Here is a 25,492-nt window from a genome sequence, read left to right on the forward strand (position 1 = left end):
TTAGATCAAGAGCTTCTGGGGGGCAGCATCACCTCATCACTACACATTTCCCTTCTCTGACTGGTATTCAGGATGCAGATCTGCAGCTGTGAATATACAAGCCTGAGAAATCCACTATCCTGTGATGGATGGACAAGAATAAGTGATAAAGAATAGAAGGAATTCTGCCCCCTCCCTTTTTTTTTAAATGTATTTTATGGCATGTGAAATAGACCAACCCCTATCCATCCAAAGGTTCCCGACTTTCTTATTGTAGTGAAAAACAACATTTATCAGCATGGCTGAGTGTTAGGAAAGTCTATTAATGGAAGCAGTATGAAACTGGAAGGAGGTGACTTTTAGCAACAATCACATGAAGCTTTTCTTCTATTAAAGCACTGCTTCAGGCAAGAGTGTGCTGCTTGATTAGTTTTTTGGAGAACAGATTTTCATTCATAATGAAAACATACATCTCAGCCACTGTTATTAATGTGCACATGCTCTAAAACAAAAATAGAGAGAATCCGAAGCCAGGAAGCTGTCAGGGCAGCTTAAAACAGTATCAGATCATGACAAGGTGGGCTGTTCAGTCCCACAGCAGTGTTTGTGTACCCTGGGAGGCACGTGCTGCGTGTGAGTCACTGATATCAGCGGAGCAGTCATTCATATAGCAGTCAAATTGGATCCCTGCTTCCTCCCCGTCCAGTGGTCTTGATCCTCGTTTCTAGTGTTTCTTTGCAGTCCTTGGCTTTTGGGATGTTGTGGACAGAGCTGTATGTTGCAAGTCTCTGGGAGCTGGATGCCTGCATCTCATCTGTTTGCTGAACAGGTGAGCGATTTTCCCAGCGCTTGCTTAAATGTGGGGGATCCTTACTGCAGTGCCTTGCACAGGGTTAGCCTCTGTTTTGTAGCTTGCACGTGTTTGTTCAGGTGGAATGTGAAATATGAAAGTAAAACAGAGCCCTCCTTCAAACAGTCACTTTGATTAGAAAAGGCTGACTTGAATTTATTTTCCTTTCTTGGAATCATCTGTGGAGCAGAGCGTGGGACAGAGCCAACGAGTCCTGCTGTATGGCATTGTCACTCCTCTGCTCAGCACAAAACACAGCAATTTGCATGTAGGCACGTGTACCATGTGGAGAGGGAAGGAGGTCAACACTGCTGTGTTTGCATGTTGCATGAGCCCTATGGATGCATCAGCTGTGGTGCTGTGTGAAATGACACCAACAGAACCTAGGAACAAGGTGACATCACTGAGTGTCTTCTGCAGAGGGGACTGTGATGGACTTGCTCGTTCATCCCTTGTGGGTGTGAGGATTCCAGGAGAGTTAGAGAGGTTGAAGGTTAAACTCAGACCAAAAGGAGTAAAAGTCATTTCCAGCAATGAAGGACGGAAACTCTGCCTTATGAGCACTAGAGGCTGAAGCGGGATCTTTTGCAGCTGATGGGTGAGCTTGTGTCTGTCCCAGTCTTCACTTCAGATCCTCTTTTCCCTTCTTGGTGTGTTCAGCCATGAGCACAACAAAACCATTCCAAGTTGCACCATGAAGGGGGTGGCCAAGGAAAGGGCTGCTCAGGCCGGTGCTGGAGTCCGCATTCCCAGAAGTATTTAAGAGAGCTGCGGATGTGGCACTGAGGTACATGGTTTAGTGATGGGACTTGGTAGGTCAAATTGGTGATTGGACTTGATCTTGAAGGTCTTTTCCAACCTAGATGATTCTGCGATCCTGTTCTATGAACAGCCAAGCAAGTCATTGCCAGCCCCACACTGAAATAACATCCTTCAAGTGCCCAAGTGTCTGCAGGAGCTCTGAGGCACAAGCTTAAAACTAAGGTCATGGCAAGCCAGGGCTTATGTGGAAGTGGGTGCCCAAAGAAGAAGAGCCAGCATGTCAGTGTGACCTGTCAGAGCCTCCAGCCCTTCTGCCCTCCATGGAAATATGTGCTTTCTAATTAGAGATGCCAGCTTTTAAATTGCTCTGTTGACCACCTGGAATCTGTTATAGCTTCCTTGAGATCAGAGAGATCTGAGTGTTTGCATGGGGGGACCCCAACCACTTCCAAAGGTTCCCCTCTGACCATTTCCCAGCCTGGCTGAGAAAGAAAAAGGACCTCTTCCCTAGGGCTAACAAGGCGACTGCAGCCACACTTATGAAAACAAAGTAATATTTGAATAGCTTTTCCCTTAAAATCATCCAGGTTTTTTCTCTTATAGCATTTCTGCTACCATATGTGTTTTGGGATCAAGTAAATTGGGAATAGTTAAAATTGTTACCAAAAAAAGGCAAATGAACTCTTGAACTTAAAAAAATAAACCCATGAATTACTGTTCTCTTCCCCTGTTTGCATACTTCGCTGCTTTTGGGATTCCTTCTGACATGGAAATTTCTATTATGATTGCAGCCTTGCCAGGAAAACTAAAAGCAGGAAATATGGCTGGATAACTTGTTCGCTGGAGTTTTCCAGGCGAGGAGGTAAAACTACACAAATATCTTAAGGCTCAGACACATTTTGGAGCTAAATTAAGCTGCAGTCCCGCTGCCTAGCTCTGCTCCTATGCTGTGTTTAGTGTGTCTGACAGTCCCCCAAATTTCACGCAAGCTGCAGAATAATTGAGCTTGCTGTTTTTCATGTTTGCCATTTCTCCTGGAGGTACTAGTTCCCGTGCTTGATGTTTTCTCCCTGCTGTAACACTAACTGCTTGACATATTAATAGTGTGCATTTTTTTTATCTGTCAATTTTATAGTGTGCTATGAACCCTAGGAGTGTTTCTATTGCCTATCATTTTCTCCAGAAAATGAGTGATTATTTGTACTTTTTTCTACCATGAGAGTTCAGGTCGGTAGAGACATATTCTGGGACAGCCTGTACATGTAAGCACCATTCACAGGGGTGACAGCTTGCTCAACTATAATTTTGGGACTTTTTCACGTACTGAATCCTTTGCTTCAAAGCCATAAAAGTCCCAAGCTGAGGAGAGAGAAGCAGTGCAGTCTCTCATCTGTTTTCCAGACTGGTATTTTCACCTAAGCCTACTAATCCAGCTTCAAGTCTGGGTCTTGCCCGAAGATGTGACATGCGTCTGTTCATCACCCAAAACCACATGCATGTGCCTGCATGAGCAAATGAACTAATTACGTAGGAGGTCTGGAAGTGTTTAAACACATGGGGAAGGTTGTTATCTCAAAAGGCAGGCAAAAAGATGCTCTGCTGGAGGGGAAAAAGGATATAAATGGCACAAGCAGAATGGGGTTCAGGAGAGGATTCAATGCCCCAGAGGAACATTAGCTGATTTCCCAATTTCCTTAGAGGCTCTTCAGCTCCTTAAGGATTGTCAGAGCCTCAATGGTTCCCAGCCATCTGGAATGATTTATACCCCATTCCTAGCTCCACAAGGCCATCAGCTCGCTTGCAGCACATTTTAGACTGAGATGTGGGCAATAGCTGTATCTGGGAGAATGAGGCTCTGGCTTGTGCAGGAGAGGGGACACTTCAGTCTGGTTCTTGCCTGTTTGGGCTCTTCTGGCCTGGATATTCACCCAAAACAAGAACAAAAGCAAAGAGAAATGTTGGCCTCTAACCACAGCCTGCTGCAATGATTACAGAATTGAAAGCTGGAGAGGAGCATTTTGTGAAATCATGCAGAGTTATTAAGGTTCTGTGTTCTTTGGGGTCTTAGAGAAGAACAATCTGTGCAGGACTGGGGAGATTCAGTTTAGAAAAGGGAACAGTGAATAGGAGTATGGTAAAAACCTTACAGTCATTAAAAAAAAAAAAAAAAGTTCTTTGCAGAAGGGCAATGAGCTGTTGTTCATATCATCTTGGATAGGATGAGATATGAGGAACATCTTTCAGATGTGGCAAGGGATATTGAACCTAGACATTAAGAACTGCTAATATTAGTGAATTTTTAATGTTAACAAACATTAGATGTAGGACTGTTTGATTAGGAGGGCTAAGAGTGCCTCAGGTAGATGGAGAAGAAGCAGACCCACTTTGGTACTGGGTTAGCCAAAGGCACTGCAGGACAATTTAGGTTTCGCAGTGAAAAGTACTGGATGTGCTAAGAGTTCTTCAACATCCCATGGCTTTTGTTCAAGATCTGGCAAGTGTAACTTTCAGTCCAAACTGCAAAAGCATGATGGAGGGGGAAAAAAAAAAAAAAAAAGTGAAATTTGACTCAGATATTGTTTTTGTGGCCTTGCTCACCAGATGCTATGTTTTGGGGGAGTGCAAAGACCTGGACTATGAAAAAAGGCAATTTAATTTCTAAGGCCTGGGAAAGTTGAATGTATGAGAGCAGCTGCTGAATGTGCTCTTCAGGAGATCAGAGTTAGTGAAAATAAGTTGTTGCTCAAAGGCATTCTTTTAATGTTATAAAAACACCCAAAGTAACTCAAAACCTGAATCCCATCAGCTCTGCACGGCCAGAGCCAAGACAAGGTGGGAAGGAGAGATCTGCTCGGAGAGTCACTATCAGGTGTGCCTGTAGCAGGGTCTCCAGGAGGAGCAAGGTGCTCACATGCATACAGAGAGCCAAGGACGTCTCATCCAGTTAAGGACTCGTGCGGAACTAAAGCTAGTGTTCACAGAACCAAGTCCATGAAAAGGAGAAGTGAGTGACCGGGAGAAAAGCGTGACTTGGAGGAGAGTAGAAGGAAGGAAGTGAAGACATGAGAAAACCCCCAAATTCAAGTAAGCTGAATACTTGATTTCAGCTTAGTAACTGAGATACTGGTTTTGATCTGGACTGTTAAAAGTTGTCCCCTGCTTGATTCTGGAGGATTTGGTTTCCTCCTCCTGTCTCCTACACTGGTAGTTATCTGTGCTTTTAAGACATCCGTTGTACAAGGAGCTGATTCTGAGCGCAGATCTGTGGTGTTCCGAGGGGCTTGAACTCAGGATTGGAATACACACATCAAATTTAATTTCTGTAGTCAAACTGATGCTCTCCAGATCACTAGGCTTAAAATATGGGCTTATGGTTTTCCTCCGATTGAAAATTGAAAGTAAGATGTTTTTGGTGTCTTCCCTTCCCCTCTTCCAAAACATACATCATATATTTAAATATCTGTATCTACAGATGTCCCTATCTATATAGGCATATCATACATGTAGCTACACATGCAAATAACACCTGAATATTCAAGTTGGACACTTCAATGTGAAAAGATGAGAAAAGACAAATGGCAAGATAAAGAAACCAGTGTTGGTTTCATATTTCCAGGCTGCAGGATGTGAAAAGCAATGCCACAGTGTTGGTGGGTAAAACAGAAAGAGAATTGTACCCAGTGGATTGCACTCAGGGAAACCTTCTGTCAGAGCCTGAGAAATGGTTTCATCTCGACTGCAAGAAGGAATATAGCTTCCGTACAGCGGCACAAAAACTGGGAAATCCATCCTCTGCATTCCTTGTGCTGGGAATTTAATCCCAAACTGTCACTCAGGAGAAAGTACACCTCTGCTTCTTCATTTGAATTTTTATTTATTTTTTTTGCTGGGGGATATGAGAAAGATGATACAGAACACAGCGAGTTGAGTCAAGGAATTAGCACAGTAATAACTTTAGGCATCTGGGGAAGAATCAGCCCATTTGGAGAAAAAGAATACATAAACGTGTACTGGATAACAACACTGGGAAAATAAATTACAAAGAAAAGAGAAGCTGATATAATTGTTGTAAACAAAGCCAAGTATACAATTACAGCTACTCAAGGCTTTTATTATGAGAAAGCCAGTTAATCTAACAAAAGCCTTGCTCAGCTCTTTTTAACAACAAACCCAGAAAAAAAAATCTGTGCCAGAGAAGCAAACTGCACAGAGGAATTATGTTTTATCTCCCAGGGAAATTTAGTGAGAGCGCCAGCAGCTAGGGAGACTGGGATTTGAGGGCAGCTACTGGTCAGACTGGGTGTCCGAGCCCAGCTGCAGGAAGGATCCAACCTGCACATTCATATATACATATATACGTGTATATCCTCCTCTGACAGCACCAAGCTTTCATTTTGGCTGGGGCTTCTCTAAAATCTACGTAGTCCCTGCTGAACTTGCTTGAGCTGTTCCTTGATGTCAACCCTTCTATGGGCTGACATGGGGGTGGGTCAACTAAACAGCATTTTCAAAGCTGGCTGAGGACAATTTGTAGGGGACCATGAGTTTGCCCCCTCTTTTGGGTCTGTAGATCCACTTTCTTTTCACACAAGATGCTCCAGGAAGCTGTTGGATGGCTCGTGATTCACATTTTAAGGAAAGCTGAGCAAAACGAGCTCTGGCTCACAGCCAACGATAACTGAGATAAGAAGTAGTAGGAACTCTGAACTTCAAATTGTCAAGGGAAAAAAAAAACAACACAGCGTAGAGTGCAGTTCTGTGGCTTAGTGAGTGATAACATGATGTCATTTCTGACACTTCCTGCCATTTGGGTAATGAGAAGGACATTTATACTCACCACAGGAATGCAGTTATAGGGTGACTTTCTTTGAGGCTTCATAAAAAAAGAAAGAAAGAAAGAAAAACAAAACACAGATGTTTAAGCAAAAGAAAACTAATTAAAATTAGCGCTGGTTGATGACTTTTAGACGGTGTGTCTACTGTCTGCAAATGGTATGGTTCATCAAAACTGAAATTTGGTGTGAAGATGTTCACTGGTCCTTTCACAAAGAAATGCCCTGTGCATCACAGGCAAGCACAAACTTTTCTGAAGTTTTCAGCTCACTTGCAGAGTCAGCTTTCAGTTCTGCTACTGGCAACACAGAGCTGCTGCTTTCCTGAAGGCCTCAGAGCAAATATCCAACAAATGGTTTGCCTTCCTCAACATTGCTGCCCCAATGACCAGAAATGTCCCCAAAGCCAGCTTTTCATAAGTCTTGCCACTCTTGAGTGCAGTAGAGCTGAAAAGAGAGGTAGGAAAAAAAAATCCAAGCAGAACACACTAGAAAAAAGAAAGGATTAACAACAAAAAAAAAGATTCCCCAATCTTCTCTGTCAGAGAACAGACATCTTGATAAATAGATAGGGTCATCCTTTGTCTACTGTATGCTTTGCTTGTAGGTTGTCTCTGACATATGATTTATCATTAAACACCTGCTGACCGTCCTTGAAGGGAACTCTGTTATTTCAAAAGGCACAGAAACATCCTGCTGAAGTAATCCAGGCTATTCAGCGCAGCCATCTGACTTGCTGAGCTGCATTTCTTGGGACCTATTGGTGTGAGGCTGTCTCAGTTGCCACTGTGCAGTAAATGCAGCTGCCTGCATTGGACACCTCTCCAGGAGGAAGGTGATGAGCTGCTGCTGGGAAAGATGGTTTTCTGGAGGCTACGGCACCATGATTTTTCCTCGTTGTCTCTGCACAAGTACTTCCCCAGCAGCTCTGAGAGCTCGTGTCCTCACAGCTGCATGAGCTCTTGGGAAACTGAACAAGCAGATACCTCTGAAGAGCTTTTGGGAACGTCATCTCTAAGCCTTTGTGTGGCAGGTTGAATGTCGCTTTAGTACATTACCATTACTTCTTTCACACATATGGGGAAAAAAATGGGCAATTTTCATAGAATCATAGAATCATAGAATATCCTGAGTTGGAAGGGACCCTTAAGGATCATCAAGTCCAACTCTTGACACCGCACAGGTCTACCCAAAAGTTCAGACCATGTGACTAAGTGCACAGTCCAATCTCTTCTTAAATTCAGACAGGCTCGGTGCAGTGACCACTTCCCTGGGGAGCCTGTTCCAGTGTGCAACCACTCTCTCTGTGAAGAACCCCTTCCTGATGTCCAGCCTAAATTTCCCCTGCCTCAGCTTAACCCCGTTCCCGCGGGTCCTGTCGCTGGTGTTAATGGAGAAAAGGTCTCCTGCCTCTCAACACCCCCTTACGAGGAAGTTGTAGACTGCGATGAGGTCTCCCCTCAGCCTCCTCTTCTCCAGGCTGAACAGGCCCAGTGCCCTCAGCCGTTCCTCGTACGTCTTCCCCTCCAGGCCTTTCACCATCTTCGTAGCCCTCCTCTGGACACTCTCCAACAGTTTCAATCTGTTTTGTTTTGTTTTCTCCATGTCCAGTGGTTGACAGAACAGAAGACGGCACGTCCAGCCTTCTGCAACCTGTAGAAAAGAAGTCCCATCTCTTCAAAGGTGGCTGAACAGCCCTGCAGGTGTCACATAGAGGCTGCAATGCAGTGTGTGGCTTTCAGGTGACATTAGCAGTGCTTGATCTCTTCCACCTTGTTACTTCGTTTTGATGAATTTGTGGGTGGGGTGGTTTTGGCTGGGATAGAGTTATTTTTCTTCATGGAGGCTAGTATGATGCTATGCTTTGGATGTGTGATGAAAGCAGTGTTGATAACACACTGATGTTTTAGTTATGCTTACAGAGAGCCAAGGACTTTGCTTCTTGTGTTGCCCTGCCAGCGAGGAGGCTGGGGGTGCTCAAGAAGTTGGGAGGGGAAACAGCCAGGACAGCTGACCCAAGTGGATCAAATAGATATCCCATACCATATGGCATCATGAGCAGAGATAAGAACTGGGGAGAAATTTGCCAGGATTGCCATTGCCTGGGGACCGGATGGGCATCAGTTAACTGGTGGTGGTGAACAATTGCATTTTTTTTCCACATGTATTAGACCGTCTTTATGTCAACCCATGAGTTTCTGACTTTTGCCCTTCCAGTTCTCTTCCCCCATTCCAAGTGGGGCAGTAAAAGCGCAATCATGAGGTACTTAGCTGCCGATGGGTTAAGCACAGCAATGGATAACGTCTTTCATTGTCCTGAAGTTCCACTTGCAAAGATTTTCACCGGTGAGGTGAAACTGCCCAGACTGCAGTCTACGTGTCCATCAGGAGAGTCTCCTATTATTCTTTTCTGGCCCAAAGTCCTATAAAAACCTGGCGTATGCTTAACTTTCTCCTTGAATACTGAACATTTGCTGCTGAACTTCCCCTGGGGCCTCCCATTCTCCTTGATTTGCAGTCATTTGTGAAGGACTCCTGAATAATTCAACAGTACAAATCGACTCTCAATACCCTTGGTTTAGCACTGTCCAAAGAAGAGCCATTCACAACCAGAGGCTCCACCACATCTTCAGCTGTCCCTTCTGAGACTCATAAAACTCCTGGAGCATTTCTTTCTCCATAAAAACAGCTCTGACTCCTATGAACTGCAGGTCTATTCCGTACCAGGCAAGTAGCTAAATCCCTATAATTTTGGGCAGCTCTCCAAGCCCTTGTCAGACTTCGCAGTCAGCAAAGGCAGCCCAGTGCATTGACCTTAAATACACATCCCTGACCATCTTAGATATATGCTTGTATGTGCATACGCATGCCCTGCTGATGAGCATGTTTCCCTGGAAACTCACTTTCTTCATAAAAAATTCTCAGGGTTAGAGTTAGATATTAGAGGTTAGGGTTACAGTTTTGGTTTAGGAGTTAGGGTCAAGGTTAGTGTTAGGGGTTAGGAGTAGGGTTAGGGGTTAGGAGTAAGGTTAGGGGTTAGGTTATGGTTAAGGTTAGCTTTAGGGTTAGGGGTTAGGATGTTAGTTAGATTTAGGGTTTAAGGTTAAGTTTAGAGGTTAGGGTTAGGGATAAGTGTTAGGGTTAGGTTTTGGGTTAGGGACAGTTGTTAGGGGTTAGGATTATGTCTTAGAGTTAGGGTCAGAGGAAAAACAGCTTGGGGAAGATTCAACTAATTTATTGCCAAATAATAACATGCTACAGCAGTGAGTACTAAAAGGAAACTAAAAACATCTTGCCCCTCAACCAAGCTGTTCTACCTCCTCCCCATGAGTGGTGCAGGGGAATGGGAAATGGGGGCTGTGGTCAGTCCCTGACACTTCGTCTCCACTGCTCCTTCACAGTCCCTCTCTGCCCCTGCTCCACGTGGGGTCCCTCCCACGGGATGCCATCCTTCCTGAATTGATCCTGCAGGGGCTGCCCACAGGCAGCAGCTCTTCACGAACTTCCCCATAATGGGTCTGTACCATTGGGTCCATCCATCAGGAGCAAACTGCACCAGCACGGGTCCCCCATGGGTTGCAGCTCCGGCCCGGGGCCTGCTCCTGTGGGGGCTCTCCATGGGCCGCAGCCTCCTCCAGGCCACATCCACCTGCTCCACCGGGGGCTCCTCCACCCATGGGGGGGCTGCAGTGTGGAGATCTGCTCCATGGGGGACCCATGGGCTGCAGGGGGACAGCCTCCTCCACCAGGGGCCTCTCCACAGGCCACAGGGGAACTGCTGCTGTGTGCCTGGAGCACCTCCAGCCCTCCTGCTGCACTTCACCCCCTGCCTCCCCACCGGTACCAAATGAAAATTTGGTACCTAAGGAAAAACTGATTTTGCTTTCACCTTTAAAATTCATGATTTGTAGAAGTCTAGAGATGTAGGAAGCATCTAGCAAGATGAGCCTGCTCATCTTACAGAGGAGAATGTAAGAAAGTTTTGTTGTTGTTGTTGTTGTTGTGTTTTTTTTTTTTTGTTTTTTTTTTTTTTTTTTAATATATATATATATTTGGTTTTGGGGTGGATAGCTATATACTATAATGACTTTCTTAGGAGTTTAGATGGTTTCCATCACTTGAAATCTTGGATAGAAGGGCTTGTGAAGTGACATTTTCCAATTCAACAAGACATTTTCAGATTCAATTATATAGCCTTTAGGGGGCTTATAAAAAAGATGGAGTGACTTTTTACACAGTCAGATAGCGATAGGACAAGGGCAATGCTTTTAAAGTAAAAAAGAGGAGAATTGGATTAGATGTTAGGAGGAAAATCTTCATAATAAGGGTGGTGAGGCACTGGCACAGGTTGTCCAGAGAAGCTGCGGATGTCCCATCCCTGGAGGTGTTCAAGGCCAGGCTGGATGGGGCTTTGGGCAGTCAGCGGGGGGGTTTGGAAGCATGTGATCTTTAAGGTCCCTTCCAAGCTGAACCATTCTCTGATTCTATGATAGATGGAAAAGAAAAAATCACTACTGGATGGTTATTGTAAACCCATGTCACTTTTGTGTCTGTGAGCTCTTTGTTAACATGGTAAAGACATATTTTAGGATGGAAAAACCTTTAAAATCATAGGAAGAGGTTGTTGAAGAGAGTAAACCATCAAAGAAATAATTTGTGAATTAAACTGAATTCTGATCATCACTTAGATGATTTGAAGAAAAGGTGCTTGTCAGTTTTGGATAAAGGTGTAAAGATGTTATTTGAAGGAAATAAAAAGAGACAGTAATTCACAGAGGTACAGACAGAAGTGCTTGTTGCAGAGGACCTGCTTGGAGCAGGACTGTCAGCAAGCACAAGATCAAAGCTGCTATGGTTTTGTCTACCTGAGTCTCTCCAAGAATAGAGATCCCCTGTCTTGCCGATGACTTGGACTTCACCATCATCCTGGGAAAAAGCTTTCCCCCATGCTGAACCCTTTTCCCCTTTTCCCCTTTTCCCTTTTTCCCCCAAAGCTGACCTTCCCAGGTTGCAGCTGGGGTTGTTGCCTCAATCAACCTGAACCTGCAGAGTGGAGTTCGGCTCTGTTGTCTTGGTACCTGCCATCCAAGTAGCTGTAGGCTGTGATTAGATATCCCTTTGGCTTCTGCTTTTCCAAATTAATCAGTCTATCACCCTCTAACTTGGCTTATATTTAATGCATGCCAGGCCTGAATCATTTTGGTGATAGCATAAAGATTTAGAAGTGTACCTCACCACTGTGCAGCATCCAGTTGCCAAGTACCAGGTACACAGAGCACACACAAGGTGAGAGGAGCCCAGCACAAAAGCCACAAGAACCAGGCACTGGCAGACATGGAGCAGCCCTTCAATCCATGTGTTCACGTAAAATGTCATTTCAGTGTGCTGTAGGAAGTGGTGTTCATTGCCATGAGGTTGGATACAAAAACCTGGACCTGCTGGAACTGGTTCTTAAGATCACGGGATCATAGCAACTGGGGATGTGCAAGTGGCATCATGCTTTAGAGCAAGGGCATATGGCATTTAAATTTTACTTTTCAAGAATAAAATTATTTTGCTTGCTGACGTTCTTGGTCAAGCAACTGTGTATTACTGGTGGGCATCACGACCTCAGAATAATTCTGAAATGAGGGCAGCATTTTTGCTGAAGTGGTAATTCAGGCAGACCTCTGATTTCTTTTTTATCCATTCTAGAGTAGCTACGGGTCAGCAGCAATAGACAGAGCTATTTGCATGCATCTTCTCCCCAAGTGTTTTTAAAGCATTACTTGTTATTCAGTTTTGAGTTTATTTTAAGTCAGCAGTTAAGCTTTTTTTTTTTTTTTTTTTTTCTTTCCTGGAACAAGAACCATGGAAAAGGTCAACTGCTCTTGAAATTCATGAACTCCTAATCCTTTTAACACCTCATAACCACAGTGCACAGGAGATAGTAGGAGAATCTGGTAAAAACAAATTAGCAAGAAACAATAACAGATTTTTAAAACAGGGCTCTGGTAAGCTGCTTAGAGAAGGACATTTAAAGCTTCTTTTTGAAGTTGTGCATTCATAGGTTTACACACTATTACAAAACTAATCAGGGTTCTGCAATGCTTAATATCACCTTTTGTCATTTTTCATGGCTGCATAGCCTTTTACATGTGTTGCATTCTGTTATTTTTCTTTATGAAGATCTTCGATCTTTTTTTTTTGTTTTTCAATTTTATGCAGTGTTTTTCATTCCCTCTCGAGTATTTCAAATTTATTCCATGTTTTATTCACCCACTAGTGAACTTATTTCCTCTGAGAATCCTATGCATAAAACAAAAAACATTTATTCATTTATCAGAGACAGTCCAGATGTCTCCAGCTAAACTGATGCTGTATTTCACACAAACCTATAAAAGCTGAGCATTAAAAGATTCCAATCCCCTCCCTCCAAAGGAATTATATTAGCGTCACAACAATTTAACCAGATTTGGATTCTATCTTGTTGTCTTCAGACAACTGTCTTCAGATCAGTGGGCCCAGGAAAAAATTAGATGTTAAGGCACTTGGACTGAGATGTAAGAGCAGCATAAAGGGGTTAGGCACACAGCTCCCATGTCATTATTATTCTATAGGGTCAGGAAAAAGCTGTAGGGTAGGATTTCACTAAAATAAGAAATATTTGGAATATTCTCACTTTCCTTACTATTCTTCATGTCTCTTTCATGTTTTAGGTTAAAAATACATTGTTTTCATTCTTCATGTCAACACAGATCTCCACATTAAGGCTGTTATATTCTCAAAGAAACAACTTATCTTTTTCCTTTCCTTCAAAACTCTTCAGACTGCAATACATTGTGAAATTAGATTTTGGAATCATCCATATCACTCTGACACTAACATATACTAACATAACTCTGACAGCCTAACATTAAGGTACATTTACACATCAGATTTTCTACCTGCAGCACCAAAATTAACTTCCCACTGCCCCACAGTGATTTCATTCTGATCTTCCCTATTTAGTTTCCATTTCTCATTATACAAACATTTGCTTCCATAAAGATGCCTGTGAGCAAGAAGTATATGGAGCCATGAATCTTAGTTCTGGACAGTGGCCCAATTTACACACATAGCTGTTGAAGTGTCATGTTTATGAAACTGTGTAATCAGCAGTAAGTTAAATATACCACTGTTTGTTTGCATAGCTGGGCCTCAGCTTCAACAGGTTCAAAAAACCAGAAGCCTTACAGAAGGCTCCTAAATCAACGTCTACACGCTTATTTTTCAAGTGTCTGCAGCAACATGCACATCCCTGTGGCGTAATTCACTGCTCTGAGTAAATTATGCTCGCAGCATCGCAGTCTGGATGACCTTCACTTTCTCCTTTGCACAGTCAAAAGATGGTGAGTAAGACAAAAGGTGTTGCTCCAGGAGACAAGATGCAGCCTCCAGGCTATGATCCAGCACGCCCCACGGATTCATGACCATGTCTGTCTGCAAATGCAGCAAGAGCTTTGCCAGCCTCATGGGTTTTGCAGCCTTGGTGAGTCTCTCACGTGGGCCTTGAATATTTGCCTCACAGTTCTGGCCATGCTCCATTTACACAGAGTGCAGTGGCACAGCCCCTCTCTTCTTGCAGAGCCCGACAAACAAATCCCTCTCCTGTGGTCCTTGCCGCGTGGGGATGTGGGATGGGAAACTGGGAAACATCTGGGGACTGTGGCCCCAGCTGGCAGTGAAGGCTGAGCTATTTATCGGGACTTTGGGACCAACAAGGCCCCATGAGGGATCATCTTTTGCAGACATGGCCTGTCCTTGAGACTCCTTTCTACCCTACAGCACAGGGTGTGGGCCATGTTGCCCTACACTTGTATGTCAGAGACATGAGGGCTCCAGCAAGGGGGGCTGGTAGGTTTACTAACGCTAACATCTGCAGATCTCCTTCAGTGGCCAAGAAAAGCCTCAGCTCAGCTAAGCAGCTTTTATTTTTTCACACCTCTCTGCAATACAACAGATTTTAAGAATGTACCTTCGGCACAGCAACGTCTGGGCCTCTCTCCGATGCCTTGAAAGCCGACGCTGCCTGATTTTCAACTGCTGAAAATCAGGCTCATGGATTGTCACAGGCAAACACATCTCTGGCCTGCTCCTGACACAGCCTACGCATTTCAGAGGCAGTGCCTTAATATGCCGGGTTTTAGCATGGTTTCCTAGGAAACAAGGCTTTTATGATCATACTGTCTGTCAGTCAGCTGCACCTCAGAGCACTCGAGTCTCTTGACCAACCTTAGCCAGATTTGGCAGTGGTCTGACAGATACCAAATACCTTGAAATTTTGTGAAACGAGGTAGACAGGGATAGAGCGGCCTTTATTAAGGCACCAGTGTAAGATCAGCCCCTGTGAGACATCAAAGTAGACAGAAACTTGGTCTCAGGGACATGGCTGGTCAGGACATTTTCAGAGAGGCAAAGCCTTTGGAGGCCCGTGCCATTTAAGATATGAAACTATGCCTTGTCTTCCCCAAATCAGGTGGGTTAACGCAGAATTAAAAAGGCTACAGCTTTCCAGCCCCAGAGAAGCTGGCATTTTCCTTCACAGACAGTGAGAAGGCTTTCTGTACGGCCACTTCCCAGGGAATTACGGACAACTAACCCTGACTGTTAGTTCTCATTCAATGTGGATGGGTTTGCTTTAAAGAATGATGGAAAAAAGCAAAGTTCATTTTTCTTCCTTCTCTTTGCTAGGTGCTAAGACATAAAAATACATAAAGCACATGCCTATACTGCATCTTTCTTTATAAGTTAAGTGATCCTTGTAGAAACTCATTTTAAAAACCAACTGTGGTTCCCAGTTTCTTTTCCATTTTCATTGTTTCTTGTTACGGAAGAGGTGAACTAACTGCTGTTCTGGATAATTCTGTGGCTAACTTTGAAACTCTGTAATACTTATCTCATTTTGTTTTGTCTGGTGCCAGTTAACTGTTAAAAGAATGCTTTAGGGTGCGTATTGCTTCTTACGGTTCTCTATCTCCTGTAAAACACCAGATACTCTCTCTGGAGACGAATCATAAAACACTTTTCTCTCCCAGTTTTGCCTTCTGCTTGTGACTGGGAGCAGCACAGCATAACCACGTCTCGCCTGGGTTTGGAGGGCATCTCCTTAGATGCGCATGAGTCACGCAGAGTACAACAGCTCATCGGTTGGACTCTGCAGAGATGATAAAGGGGGAAAATGTGCTTTAAAAAGATGCCTTAGGAGGGAAAATGTGCTTTAAAAAGGTATCTTCGGGGATGTTATTTGTGATCCCAAACTGCTTTAGAAATGGAAAGATTGGGAAACACTACCTCTGTGACTCACAGCACTTCAAGTCCAGATAACTTCCCTCTTTCTCTGCAGACGAATCTCCAGTCCTTCTGTCTCATGTGTACCCAGGACAACATTTTTTCTTAAGAGTGGAGAATGGCCACATGAAAAATGAGCTGAAATTCCCACAAAATTTCCCACAAGCTATCCCACACTGATAGATTTAGGTTAGGAGCATTTTAGGAAAAAAAAAAAAAAAAAAAAAGACACTTTTATTTTTCACAGAGAGCAAAACATTAGAAGAAAATATCAGAGGAAATGCAGGAGCTAGGAGAAAGAAGAGTAGGCCAGAGGTGACACTGCTATCTCCTCCAGCTTACCCCAGCAAAAATGTCACAGGCTTAATTTTGTAGCATGGTTAACAGATAAAATAACTGTGCTGCCGTGCTTTACAGCAATTTTGAATCCCTGTCACAAGCATAGCGCAAAAATACTGCTGACAAGCAAGCTGGGGAGACAGTAAGGAGAGATAGAGACTGTAGAAGACTTCAACTTGTCAAAATTTCCCTGCCACATGGGGAAGCCAGCCCATACGGTTATGTGAAACTCTGCCTAAGACCATGTCTAGAGAAGTTGTTAAGGGTCTAGGTGTGTGTAGCACTCAAATACCTGCTTATCTTGAATTCACCGAATGCTGAGTGTTTGCTTCATTTCTTTGCTGACTCAAAGTCAGAGGCATAAAGGCCAACGGGGAAGTCTGGTCACCCCATTGAACTCTATGAACTGTACCCTGAGCTTTTTAAAGTGATGGAAGAATACTATGCCCCTTGTCAATTTGGATGAGTCATTGAAAACTGCTAAAAGCATCAAGAGACAACTGGTGAAAGAGGTATTTTGCCAACAAAATACAACACCATACACAACTTCATGGAGAAAAAAATCATATTGTTTATTTATTAGAAATCTTTGTGCAGTTTACCTTCTTTTCTATCAAGTCCAATATTTCATTTAAGGGAGGTTTAAAAGTAGATGTATAGTAAGCATGCACAGATGTGTCCATTTACATTTTTGTTTGTATGTTTGTACATACGGAAACACATTTACTGTAATCCCTAAAGAGGGTGTAAAAGTGACTTGATGCCCATATATTTCTACTTGTCTGCTGCTGGTACACGTCAACCTCTGCAATATGGTAGCTGTTCTGCGAAGTACTCCTATAAGATATCAGATAGTCCCTCATTTGCGTTCCTGGAGATTCAGGTGTGTAAATAACTGTTTTTGTCGTCTCTTAGGGGTAAGCTATGATGTTAGAGGTTTCTTTCCCATGACACATTTTTAAACTGAAAAAAATACTGAATCAGCTGGAACTGAAGCAAGAGAACCCACCATTAATGCTGTTTCTGTTCACAGAAGCAGGTATGCATTCAGGTCCATCTGCAGTTGTTTTCAGTTCCAGCAGAAGGTTTTCATGAGGGGAAGATGTGTTTTATTCTTATAACTAGGCACACAAAGCCATCAGTTCCTTACTGTTGACAAAAATTTGCACAATCATAGAAAAAGATGTTGATTTTTATACTGGAGCAGCAGTTGTGATAAGGAAAGACAGAGGGGGTAATTGGGAAACGGGATCCTAATCTGCATTTTAAAGACACTGAAAAACAGGCTCCATTTGCAGTCCTTTTCATTGTAGACCCTTTTCTCTTGGCTCTGCAACAACTTTCAAGATGAAGTTTTTATCCAGAAGCTGGTTACTAGGAAAATGTATTCAATAGCATTAACAAGAAGCGAAACTGCCTATCATCTCAAGCACTCTATATTCCAGTAGCACTGCATTCCCTGATAAATATAACCTGACACTTGTGTCCTCTCCTGCCAGATATAAGCAACACACCTGGTGCATACGAGTTGCTCTGGAACATGTCAAACAAATAAAGTTACTTGGAAAAAAGTCCTGTGCTGTGCCTGAGTTACCGTATTGCTGATGTGCAGCGTGTACAACCAGCATGAGCTAATGAGCTGGGCTTGGGGTTACGAGAATTTACATATAGCTGCTAATGTGAATAAAAGGTTGGGCAGTTCTCCTTATCAGCTTTTCTGCCCCTCTTTTTTATCCGCGTGCTTTATTTAGGTCATGCTGATTTCACAGTCCTGTGGTTGCTAGAAAGGAATAAATCGTTGGAAGTATGATGGCTTTGGGGAAGTATACTTCAGCTTAAACATTTCCCATCTGGATCATTGCGGCAGCCTGTCCTCCTGCTTCATTACCTGGCTACAGCCGGGATTGATTGGCAGGTGACTTACATCCCTCACTCCGTGGGAGTTCAACAAGCCACAGAAATGCTGTGCTGGCCTGCAAGCTTGCAGAGAAGCTGAGCGTGTGCTGCCACTTGTCAGCTTGCTCCTCACAAAGAGGGAGGATGGAGCTGGGAGTGGTGCGGGATGGCCCCGTGCTTGTGCTCGAGGTTGGACAGACCAGAACTAAGCTGGGCTGGCTTATGAGGAGAAGCTTCCATGTAGGAAAAAGCTGTGTGCAGGAGGATTTCTCTGCAAGTTTTTGCAGACTTTGAGCTGATTGACTCTCTAATAGGGAACTTCAGTGCTTTGCTTACTTCTTTTCCCAAGAAACCTCTGAAAAATGGGGGAAATGAGAGAGACAGAGAGGAAAACAAAGCTTTTCACTGGCACCTGCTCCATCTGCTTGGAACCCTGTAAAATGACTGAAGGTCCTGGCACATCTGGGCTCTTGTATATCCCATAAAGCTGAGTGCATTTCATTTATGCCACACTTCTGAATGAGCTCACATGCACAACGAGCCATGCTGTCTGCCAGCAGAGGAAATGGAATAAAAGCAGAGCCAGCCAGAACGCCATAAGGGCTGTTCCAAGACCTAGCAGCATACCTGGCTGCATTTTCAGGAGGTTATTTAATCTTCCCACTGTTTTATATTGAAGAGATAATGGTCACAGACAAGAACCACTGATGCTTGTCAGGTCAAGCACTGACGGGAGTGTCTTGTCAGGTCTGGCTGTAGACCAAGATGTGCCTCCCAGGAATAAAGGCCCCCAAACGTCTCATCTGCTCCTTCTGCAGGGCTCCCGTATGCTTCAGCCATGCCTTTGATGGAGCTGCTGCCAGCTGTAGATTGCAAGATTGCTCAGGACACTGCAGGATGCACTGGAAAAATGCTTGAAAAATCACTGTGTGTGAGCATGGGAGTACTTTTGTGTCCCTTTCATGCCAAGGAGGAGTAACCAGGGCTCTTCTGGAGGACCGTGGTTGCCCAAAGCTTTTAGAGTTGGGTATGCTGCAAACACTGTTTATATCAGTACCTCCCAACCACTCCTGCTGCCAGGGAGCATTGAGGGCTGGCTGCACCCCAGGGGAAGGGAGCAGGGCCCTGCAAGATAACACAGCTGTCAGGAGCCACCTTAGGGTCTGGGAGCCTAGCGTTCTCCTGAGTTTTCCCATATTTACCTTCAGGCTGGTATTGTCCCCTGTTTCCTGGCACAATATGCTCTGAGGTTAGATGCTTGGTGGTATTTACAGATGGAAAGATAAAGACAGGCGTTTACTGGGATTGCCAACAAAAAATGCATCCTTTGTAGTTCATTTCCCTGCTGGCCTCACATGTGCTGATTGAGTCTTGCTCCATGACCTCCTCTTGCAACGTGTGACTGTGCCTCTTGTGCCAAGATGGGCATGTTATTCGTCAAAATGCAACATTAAACTAAATTACCCAGAATTTCGTCAACTAAATGAAGTGAGATTTCCCCTTTCTCTTTCTCCTGCATTTATGGCATTGATAAACAAAGGCACTCAGTAGCCTAGAGGAATGTTCTAGACTATAATTTCCTAGCTTTGTAGTTGCATACTTTAAATTTTGCCATGGCTCTGAGCTGCCCTCCTAGCAGGACACATTGGGGATCTCAGGTTTATAAGGGAGTGCAAGGGCTGCAAGATTCTTCATGCCAGCAGTGAACTTGGCCCTGCGTGAGATGTGCCTGATGCCTTGGGCATTGCATCTCCTCAGGCTGATTTAATACTTACTCTGATTTAAAAGCTATGTTGGCATGGGCCATCTCATCTCTGCTGCTACACAGTGAAACCCTGAGGTTCACAGCTTCAAAGGGACTTTTAAATGCTTTAAAATACCCAAGCCCAAAGAACCGCATTCAAGATTTCTTCTAAGAAAGCCAGTGAGAGCAATGTGAAGGGCTTCAAGAATGCTGGGGTGCTCAAGATGCTGAGATGGCAAAGGAATGCAAGGGGCAAAGAGACACAAGACTGTACTGTGGATGAAGCGTTAAGTTTAGGAAACATTGAGGATATTCTGTTGGGAGTATTATCACAACATTCTGCATGGCAGTAAGGGAAAACTGAAGCTTATCTTTGGCTTTCAGTCCTGAATTGTAGGTCCTTGCAGGTCAATGTCTGAGCTGGGAGGAAAAGCTGGGAGTTGAGACCCCTTGCCTGCTGTCTGCTGTGAGTCTGAGATGTATTTCAGCCCTCCTAGCCTGAATTCCTTCAAACACCTGAGGTCAGCACAGCCTCCTTGCCACGAGTCCAGCCTACCAGCTATTCTCACAGTGCCATTTCCCCCTTCTCATTTGTCAATGCCTTCCCATCTCTTTCTGCTGCTTTACCAAATTGCAGCCCTGTGTTGAGAGACTACAGTGTAAGTACAGACTTACAAACCTGGCACAGCTGTACCAGTTTTTAGTAGCACATCTGAGTAACTAAGCACAAATGAGGGATGAAAATCAGCTGCGTGAATATCAGATCAAATGTGCCTCCTTAGGAAGAGATGGCGTTACCCTTAATAAAAAGTGCTGCTTGTAAGCATCTCTGCTTGCAGTTTGAAACCTGCAATGCAATATGGAGTCCAGCATCATCAGGACAGTGTGTCTTCTTTCCACAGGGCTGAGCCATGCAGAGCCTTGCTTAAAGAAGGTAAGGCTACCTCTATTAAAGAAGGGGATTTTCTAGGCTTTCAAGGTTGTGAAGTCTTACAAACTTTGGATGAGCTCTTCTTTACCTAGCCAAGACATGACTGATGGTTTTTTTCTACTGATTCAGAGCTTCCTAGAGCTCCTTAGCTGATAGTCTCTGTAATGTGTACTAAGCCCAGCAAGACAACAAAAAACATGGTGTGTTTTTTGGCCACGGAATTTCTTCATAACATTCCCTGTAGGGGGTTTGATCATGGTCTAGTCACCTTCTCCATAGTTCACTACAGGTCTGGGGAGGTCTCTGGAGCAAAGTGAGTTTCCACCAATTAATTCAGGTGATTAAGTGATCAACAGTGTGGTTTGGATAAGGAAAATCTTACGGAGTAAGATCTCTCTGAGCACAAGGATAACCCTGCTGTCCTCAGCTGTACAAGACAAGATGAATCCAATTTTTGTCCTTCCCTATTTGCAGTAGTAAGAGACAAAGCAGGGTGAGGTGAAGAGATTTTGTGTTAAAATCAGAGGGGCTGCCCACAAACTGCCAGGGAGAATTTCAAAGTGTGATCAGAGATGGCCACCTGTGCTTCTGTGGGCAGCGTGTTGCATAAGGAAATTTCCCTTTCTCCTCCATGAGCTGGTTTCATTAGCAAGAAAGCAGTCAGCAATGGTGGTATTAAAGAGATCAGCATTAGACCTCTGAGTAGAGATGAAAGGGAAGCATTTATTCTCTGCAAGACACAGCTGCTGGTTTTCTGCAGAATCAGCCAAGTAGCTCTGCACCAGTTATACTTATTTCAACGTCTGGAAAACTTTCTTCTCATGCAGAAGGGATTAACGCTTCTTATTCTCAAAGAAGAGATGTGTTTTCAGGAAAAGTAGCAGACAACATCAAACACCTTGGTGGGGATTTCAGAAGGAAAAAGATACTGCAAATCTGAAAAAAATCCTAAGGAGAGTATTTATAACATCAAGCCCCCCATATGACTGTGCAGTAGCTATTTCTGCTGCTCAGATGATACGCTGGCTGTAAGATCAGCTATCTGGGGTTTGGGGGTTCTGTGAGAAGTGGAACAGTGTAAAACAACTGGGACACATGGTTGTAACTTGCCTGTAATCCTTTGTTTCACTGTAATTCTGCTGAGTTTTTATTTTCAGCTAGCTTCCCACAAATGAAGGATGAAATTTTAAGAGCTTTGATGGTTCCTTTTATTAGAGAATACTGGTGTGTCATGTCCAGTTCTCCTGCTGCAACAATTTCACGTGTCAAATTAAGCCATTAAGCTGAAACACAACAGGATAAAACCATACTCTGGTAAACAAACAAACAAAAATTACTAAGAAATAAAGGCATCCTTGCCCACAAAAGGGAAGCTGTTTTGGCATTTCAGGCTCAGCTCAGAGGTGCCTTCCCAGTGGGACACACCACTTAGACCATTCAAGAATGTACCAGCCATGTGAAGGAGCCAGGGCAATGTTGTCTCAGACAAGGTGGGAATAACCCAGAATGCCCATCAGGGTCAGATATAGCAGTGAAACAGCTATCACTCCCTTAATTGTGAGGAGAGAGGGAAATCGCAGTTGTATTTGGTACAAACAGATATCCTTCAACCTGACCTGCTAAAACATAGTGCCCCTGGATAGTCTTCCCCACAGGACAAATTCCCTGCACCCTTAGGAGAAATGCTAGGTTCAGGGCTTGCTTTTTTGTTTTTTGTCTGTTTTATTTCCTTCCTAACACTTGTACTCCACAAAGCTATGGGCTTTGCAGAACCCAGGTGGCAAGATTTTGCTTGATTCTATTAAGGGCTGACTTGCACTTGAAGATGCAACTCAAATTTGACTTTCAGAGTATGTAAAAACCATAGTGTGGTACCCACAGCAGGCAGTTTCCCTGTGTAGCATCACTCCAGAATGTGGCACTGGGTGCCCTGGTGCAGGTGCAGGAAACAGAGATGCATCTCAGTTCCCTGCAGTATCCTGTCCTAAGGCTCAAGGTGAAAAAGGAGTGAGAACTCAAGGCTGCTGTTGCAGGTTGTAATTGGGGGAAGCAGTTGGCAAGGCACAGACAATTCTTCTGGCTCACACCTTTCAGCTGTCATTAGAACAAAATCCTAAATCAATATTATTGGTCCCCAGAGAGGTTTCGTGGAGCTGAATTAACATAACCTCATAAATGACAGGCTTTCCCATCCATCTCAGTCACTAGCAAGAAGCTATCCATTATTGCTCTACAGCAGCAGGCCACAGGAGCAACCACAGTGCTTCAGGTGCTCCCACATGACCTGTGACAAAAAATCTGGACTTGCCAGCTAACTCCACAGCCTTTTTTTCAAAGTCAAACTTTCATCCCTTTATATTTATAGAAAGGACAACACATACATGAATCTAACTCTCTCTGCGAGAGCCTTCCTTGTGACACCCCCTTCATGAGCTCCCTTCTCCAGCAATGGTGATGCCTGTTTGCTGAGCTGAAGGTGAGGATAGACAAGTTGATTGTGATTAAATAACTTGCCAGTGATAATGGGCACAGGTCTTTCCAGGCTTTTCTGCAATATGATGTATATCACCTCTGCTGCCGCAGAGGAACATGTCTTTTTTGCTCCATCCTTCCTCAGTGAGGACTTGGGCTCTGTCCTTTTGGTGCTTTCTCAGCCTCCTGTAATACAAACATGAAATAATGCTCTGGGCTGCATCGTGACAGAAGTACCTTTCCTCTCCAGGAGCAGCAAGGCCAACTGCAGATGGGATATGTATCATCTCATTGCCCTCATGTGTCATCTGCGATGCACTGGTGCTCTTCAGCACTGGCATGCCACCAGCTTGTCACCACTGATTCAGGGACTGTCAGAACCTGTAAAATAATGCAGGAGCAGTGTGCATTGTGATAGTGGGGACTCCAGGGCTCCCACAAACTCTGCTGGGCACAGGAAAACAAGATGTCCTGGCCCAAAGGCTTTAGCATGCAGCCCTGGCTCTGCAAAGAGACAATTTTGAACTGAAACTTCCATGTTTCAAAGCCACGTCTCAGAGTGTGTTAAAAGACAGTTTCAGCAGACTCTGAGCAGGGAGATGGCCTTCAGACCCTGTTTACAGTGACCTGGTGTTCTGCACCAGGTGTGCTTGTAGTATAGGACTCTTTCCAGAGCTCAGTAAGAAAGAACCAACAACAAATGGCATAATAAAATAGCTGTTTTTACTAAGAGGTTACCAGCAGGTTCCCTTGCAGCAGCAGCTCATGCAAACCTACAGGCTGCTCAAGCCCTAAGTATGAGACCTGGTAGGGCAGGCACGGTCTGTTCTTGCTGCCTAAATCCTTTAATAGAGTGTCTTCTGCAAGGCTTCAACCCTGCTTAGGTCTACAGTAGGGCAAAGAAGCGAAGTGCTATCCAACCAGAACCCGCACTGTACTGGGGAGAAGATTAATTTACTTCAAAGGTAGGAGGCAATACTGCACTCTAAAATGAAAATCAGTTGATAATTTACAAATGGGAATAATGAACAATTATTTTTACAACCTGACATACAGAGGAATGGCTATTTTACTCTCAAATATCATACATGTTGGAGGAGGGGAGGCTTAGGCAAATATTTCATTTCTAGCAAACCAGACTGATGAGTGACTTTTTAAAAATGTCAGAGATGGAAAAGTACTAGTAAGTAAAAAATTAATTGCTGACAGGTGAGATGATCAGATACTACTAGCAAATTCAATGTATCCTTTTTTTTTTTTTTTCTGGTTGGTTAAGGAGACTTCCTGTTTTCACACTGTCAAATTCCATAATCTGGTCTTTTATCAGTTTTATTGACATTCAAATAAAGGGGTTGGCACAGAAACTCACTGTACCGGGGAGATGCATATACCTACTGGCTGGAGGCATGCACCATGCGAACCCTGAGCCTCCTGACTCTGCTCCTGCTCCAGGAAGGGCTCTGAGAAAGATGTTGAGATGTAGGCAGACAGCAAATAGAAGGTATTCATGTCCCTAAAGATGTATCCCATTCCCTTTGCAGAAGGATGCTTGTTGTATGGTCTGGAGCTTTAGTTTGGTGTTGACACCGGTGAGGCACCTCAGTCTAAAGCTGCTGTACAATAGGACCCTGCTTAGTTATATTAGCATCTTCTAAGACAAAAGTCCCAGAAAGCTTTCTCTTGAAGTCATGTAGTCTATAGAGTATTTTGAGCTGACCAGAACCACCTCTACCAGTTAGTTCTCTGAGCTGGGGCTTTTTCTTGGTGTTGGAGTTGGAAGAAAAGATGTCAGCGACAGACTCTGAAATACATGGGGGTCAGTGGGATGTTCAGACAAACTGCAGGGGTACAGGGCAGGCTGGGAAAGGTATTTGCCTCATTCAGAGGAGAAAAAGAGCTCTTTGCCTTCTCTAGAATTTTATTTATAGAAAGGGTTGGACAAGAAATTCAGAACAGAAGATCCTCAAGTTTGGGAAAAAATTACTGTAGATGTAACCTAGTTTTCTATGCTGGGAAACGATGTTTATTAGTTATTTGTTGCTCTCACTTTTCAGTATGCATCATAGGCATCTTGTTAATTTTGAACAAAGCTCATCATGATGAAAAATAAGCCATTTGTATGTACATAAAGCTTTTCAGACTTGGAGGTCTCAGGTGTTTTCATTATCTTTTTAAATATCTCAAGGTCATGGGGATATGATGAATAAGCGAGACTAAACTGCATTTTATTGTTCATGGGAGTTTGCAGAATGCACAGCAATTTTCTCCATTGGAGATGGACTATTGTGTCGTGTAACAGTGAATTAAAGCTAGCACAGAATCAAAGCAAGATGCATCTTGTCTGTATTGTCAGGGAGGTGATTTTATAACAATAATCA

General features: G+C 43.8%; 2 long non-coding RNA genes across 6 annotated transcripts in view; both read left to right on the forward strand.

The window, feature by feature from the left end:
* Positions 1-646: 646 nt before the first annotated feature.
* Positions 647-17,633, forward strand: LOC140002095 (uncharacterized). Of its 2 annotated transcripts, XR_011808029.1 has the most exons (5): positions 647-808; positions 2,383-2,453; positions 8,035-8,165; positions 13,784-13,933; positions 15,788-17,633. It is a non-coding gene; the product is annotated as an uncharacterized lncRNA (long non-coding RNA). The 2 variants fall into 2 exon arrangements; XR_011808030.1 differs by lacking the exon at positions 2,383-2,453.
* A 2,890-nt stretch (positions 17,634-20,523) lies between these two features.
* The window catches only part of LOC140002096 (uncharacterized), a 31,823-nt gene continuing 26,854 nt past the window's right edge, over positions 20,524-25,492 (forward strand). For 3 of the 4 annotated variants that reach the window (XR_011808033.1, XR_011808031.1, XR_011808034.1), the window contains exons 1-2: positions 20,550-20,645; positions 23,008-23,118. This is a non-coding gene — a long non-coding RNA (uncharacterized lncRNA). Of the gene's footprint in view, positions 20,646-23,007; positions 23,119-25,492 lie in introns of all 4 variants that reach the window. The other variant, XR_011808032.1, reaches the window with a different exon arrangement.

This window comes from Anas platyrhynchos, chromosome 3 (assembly GCF_047663525.1).
Source record: "Anas platyrhynchos isolate ZD024472 breed Pekin duck chromosome 3, IASCAAS_PekinDuck_T2T, whole genome shotgun sequence".
Taxonomy (NCBI): domain Eukaryota; kingdom Metazoa; phylum Chordata; class Aves; order Anseriformes; family Anatidae; genus Anas; species Anas platyrhynchos.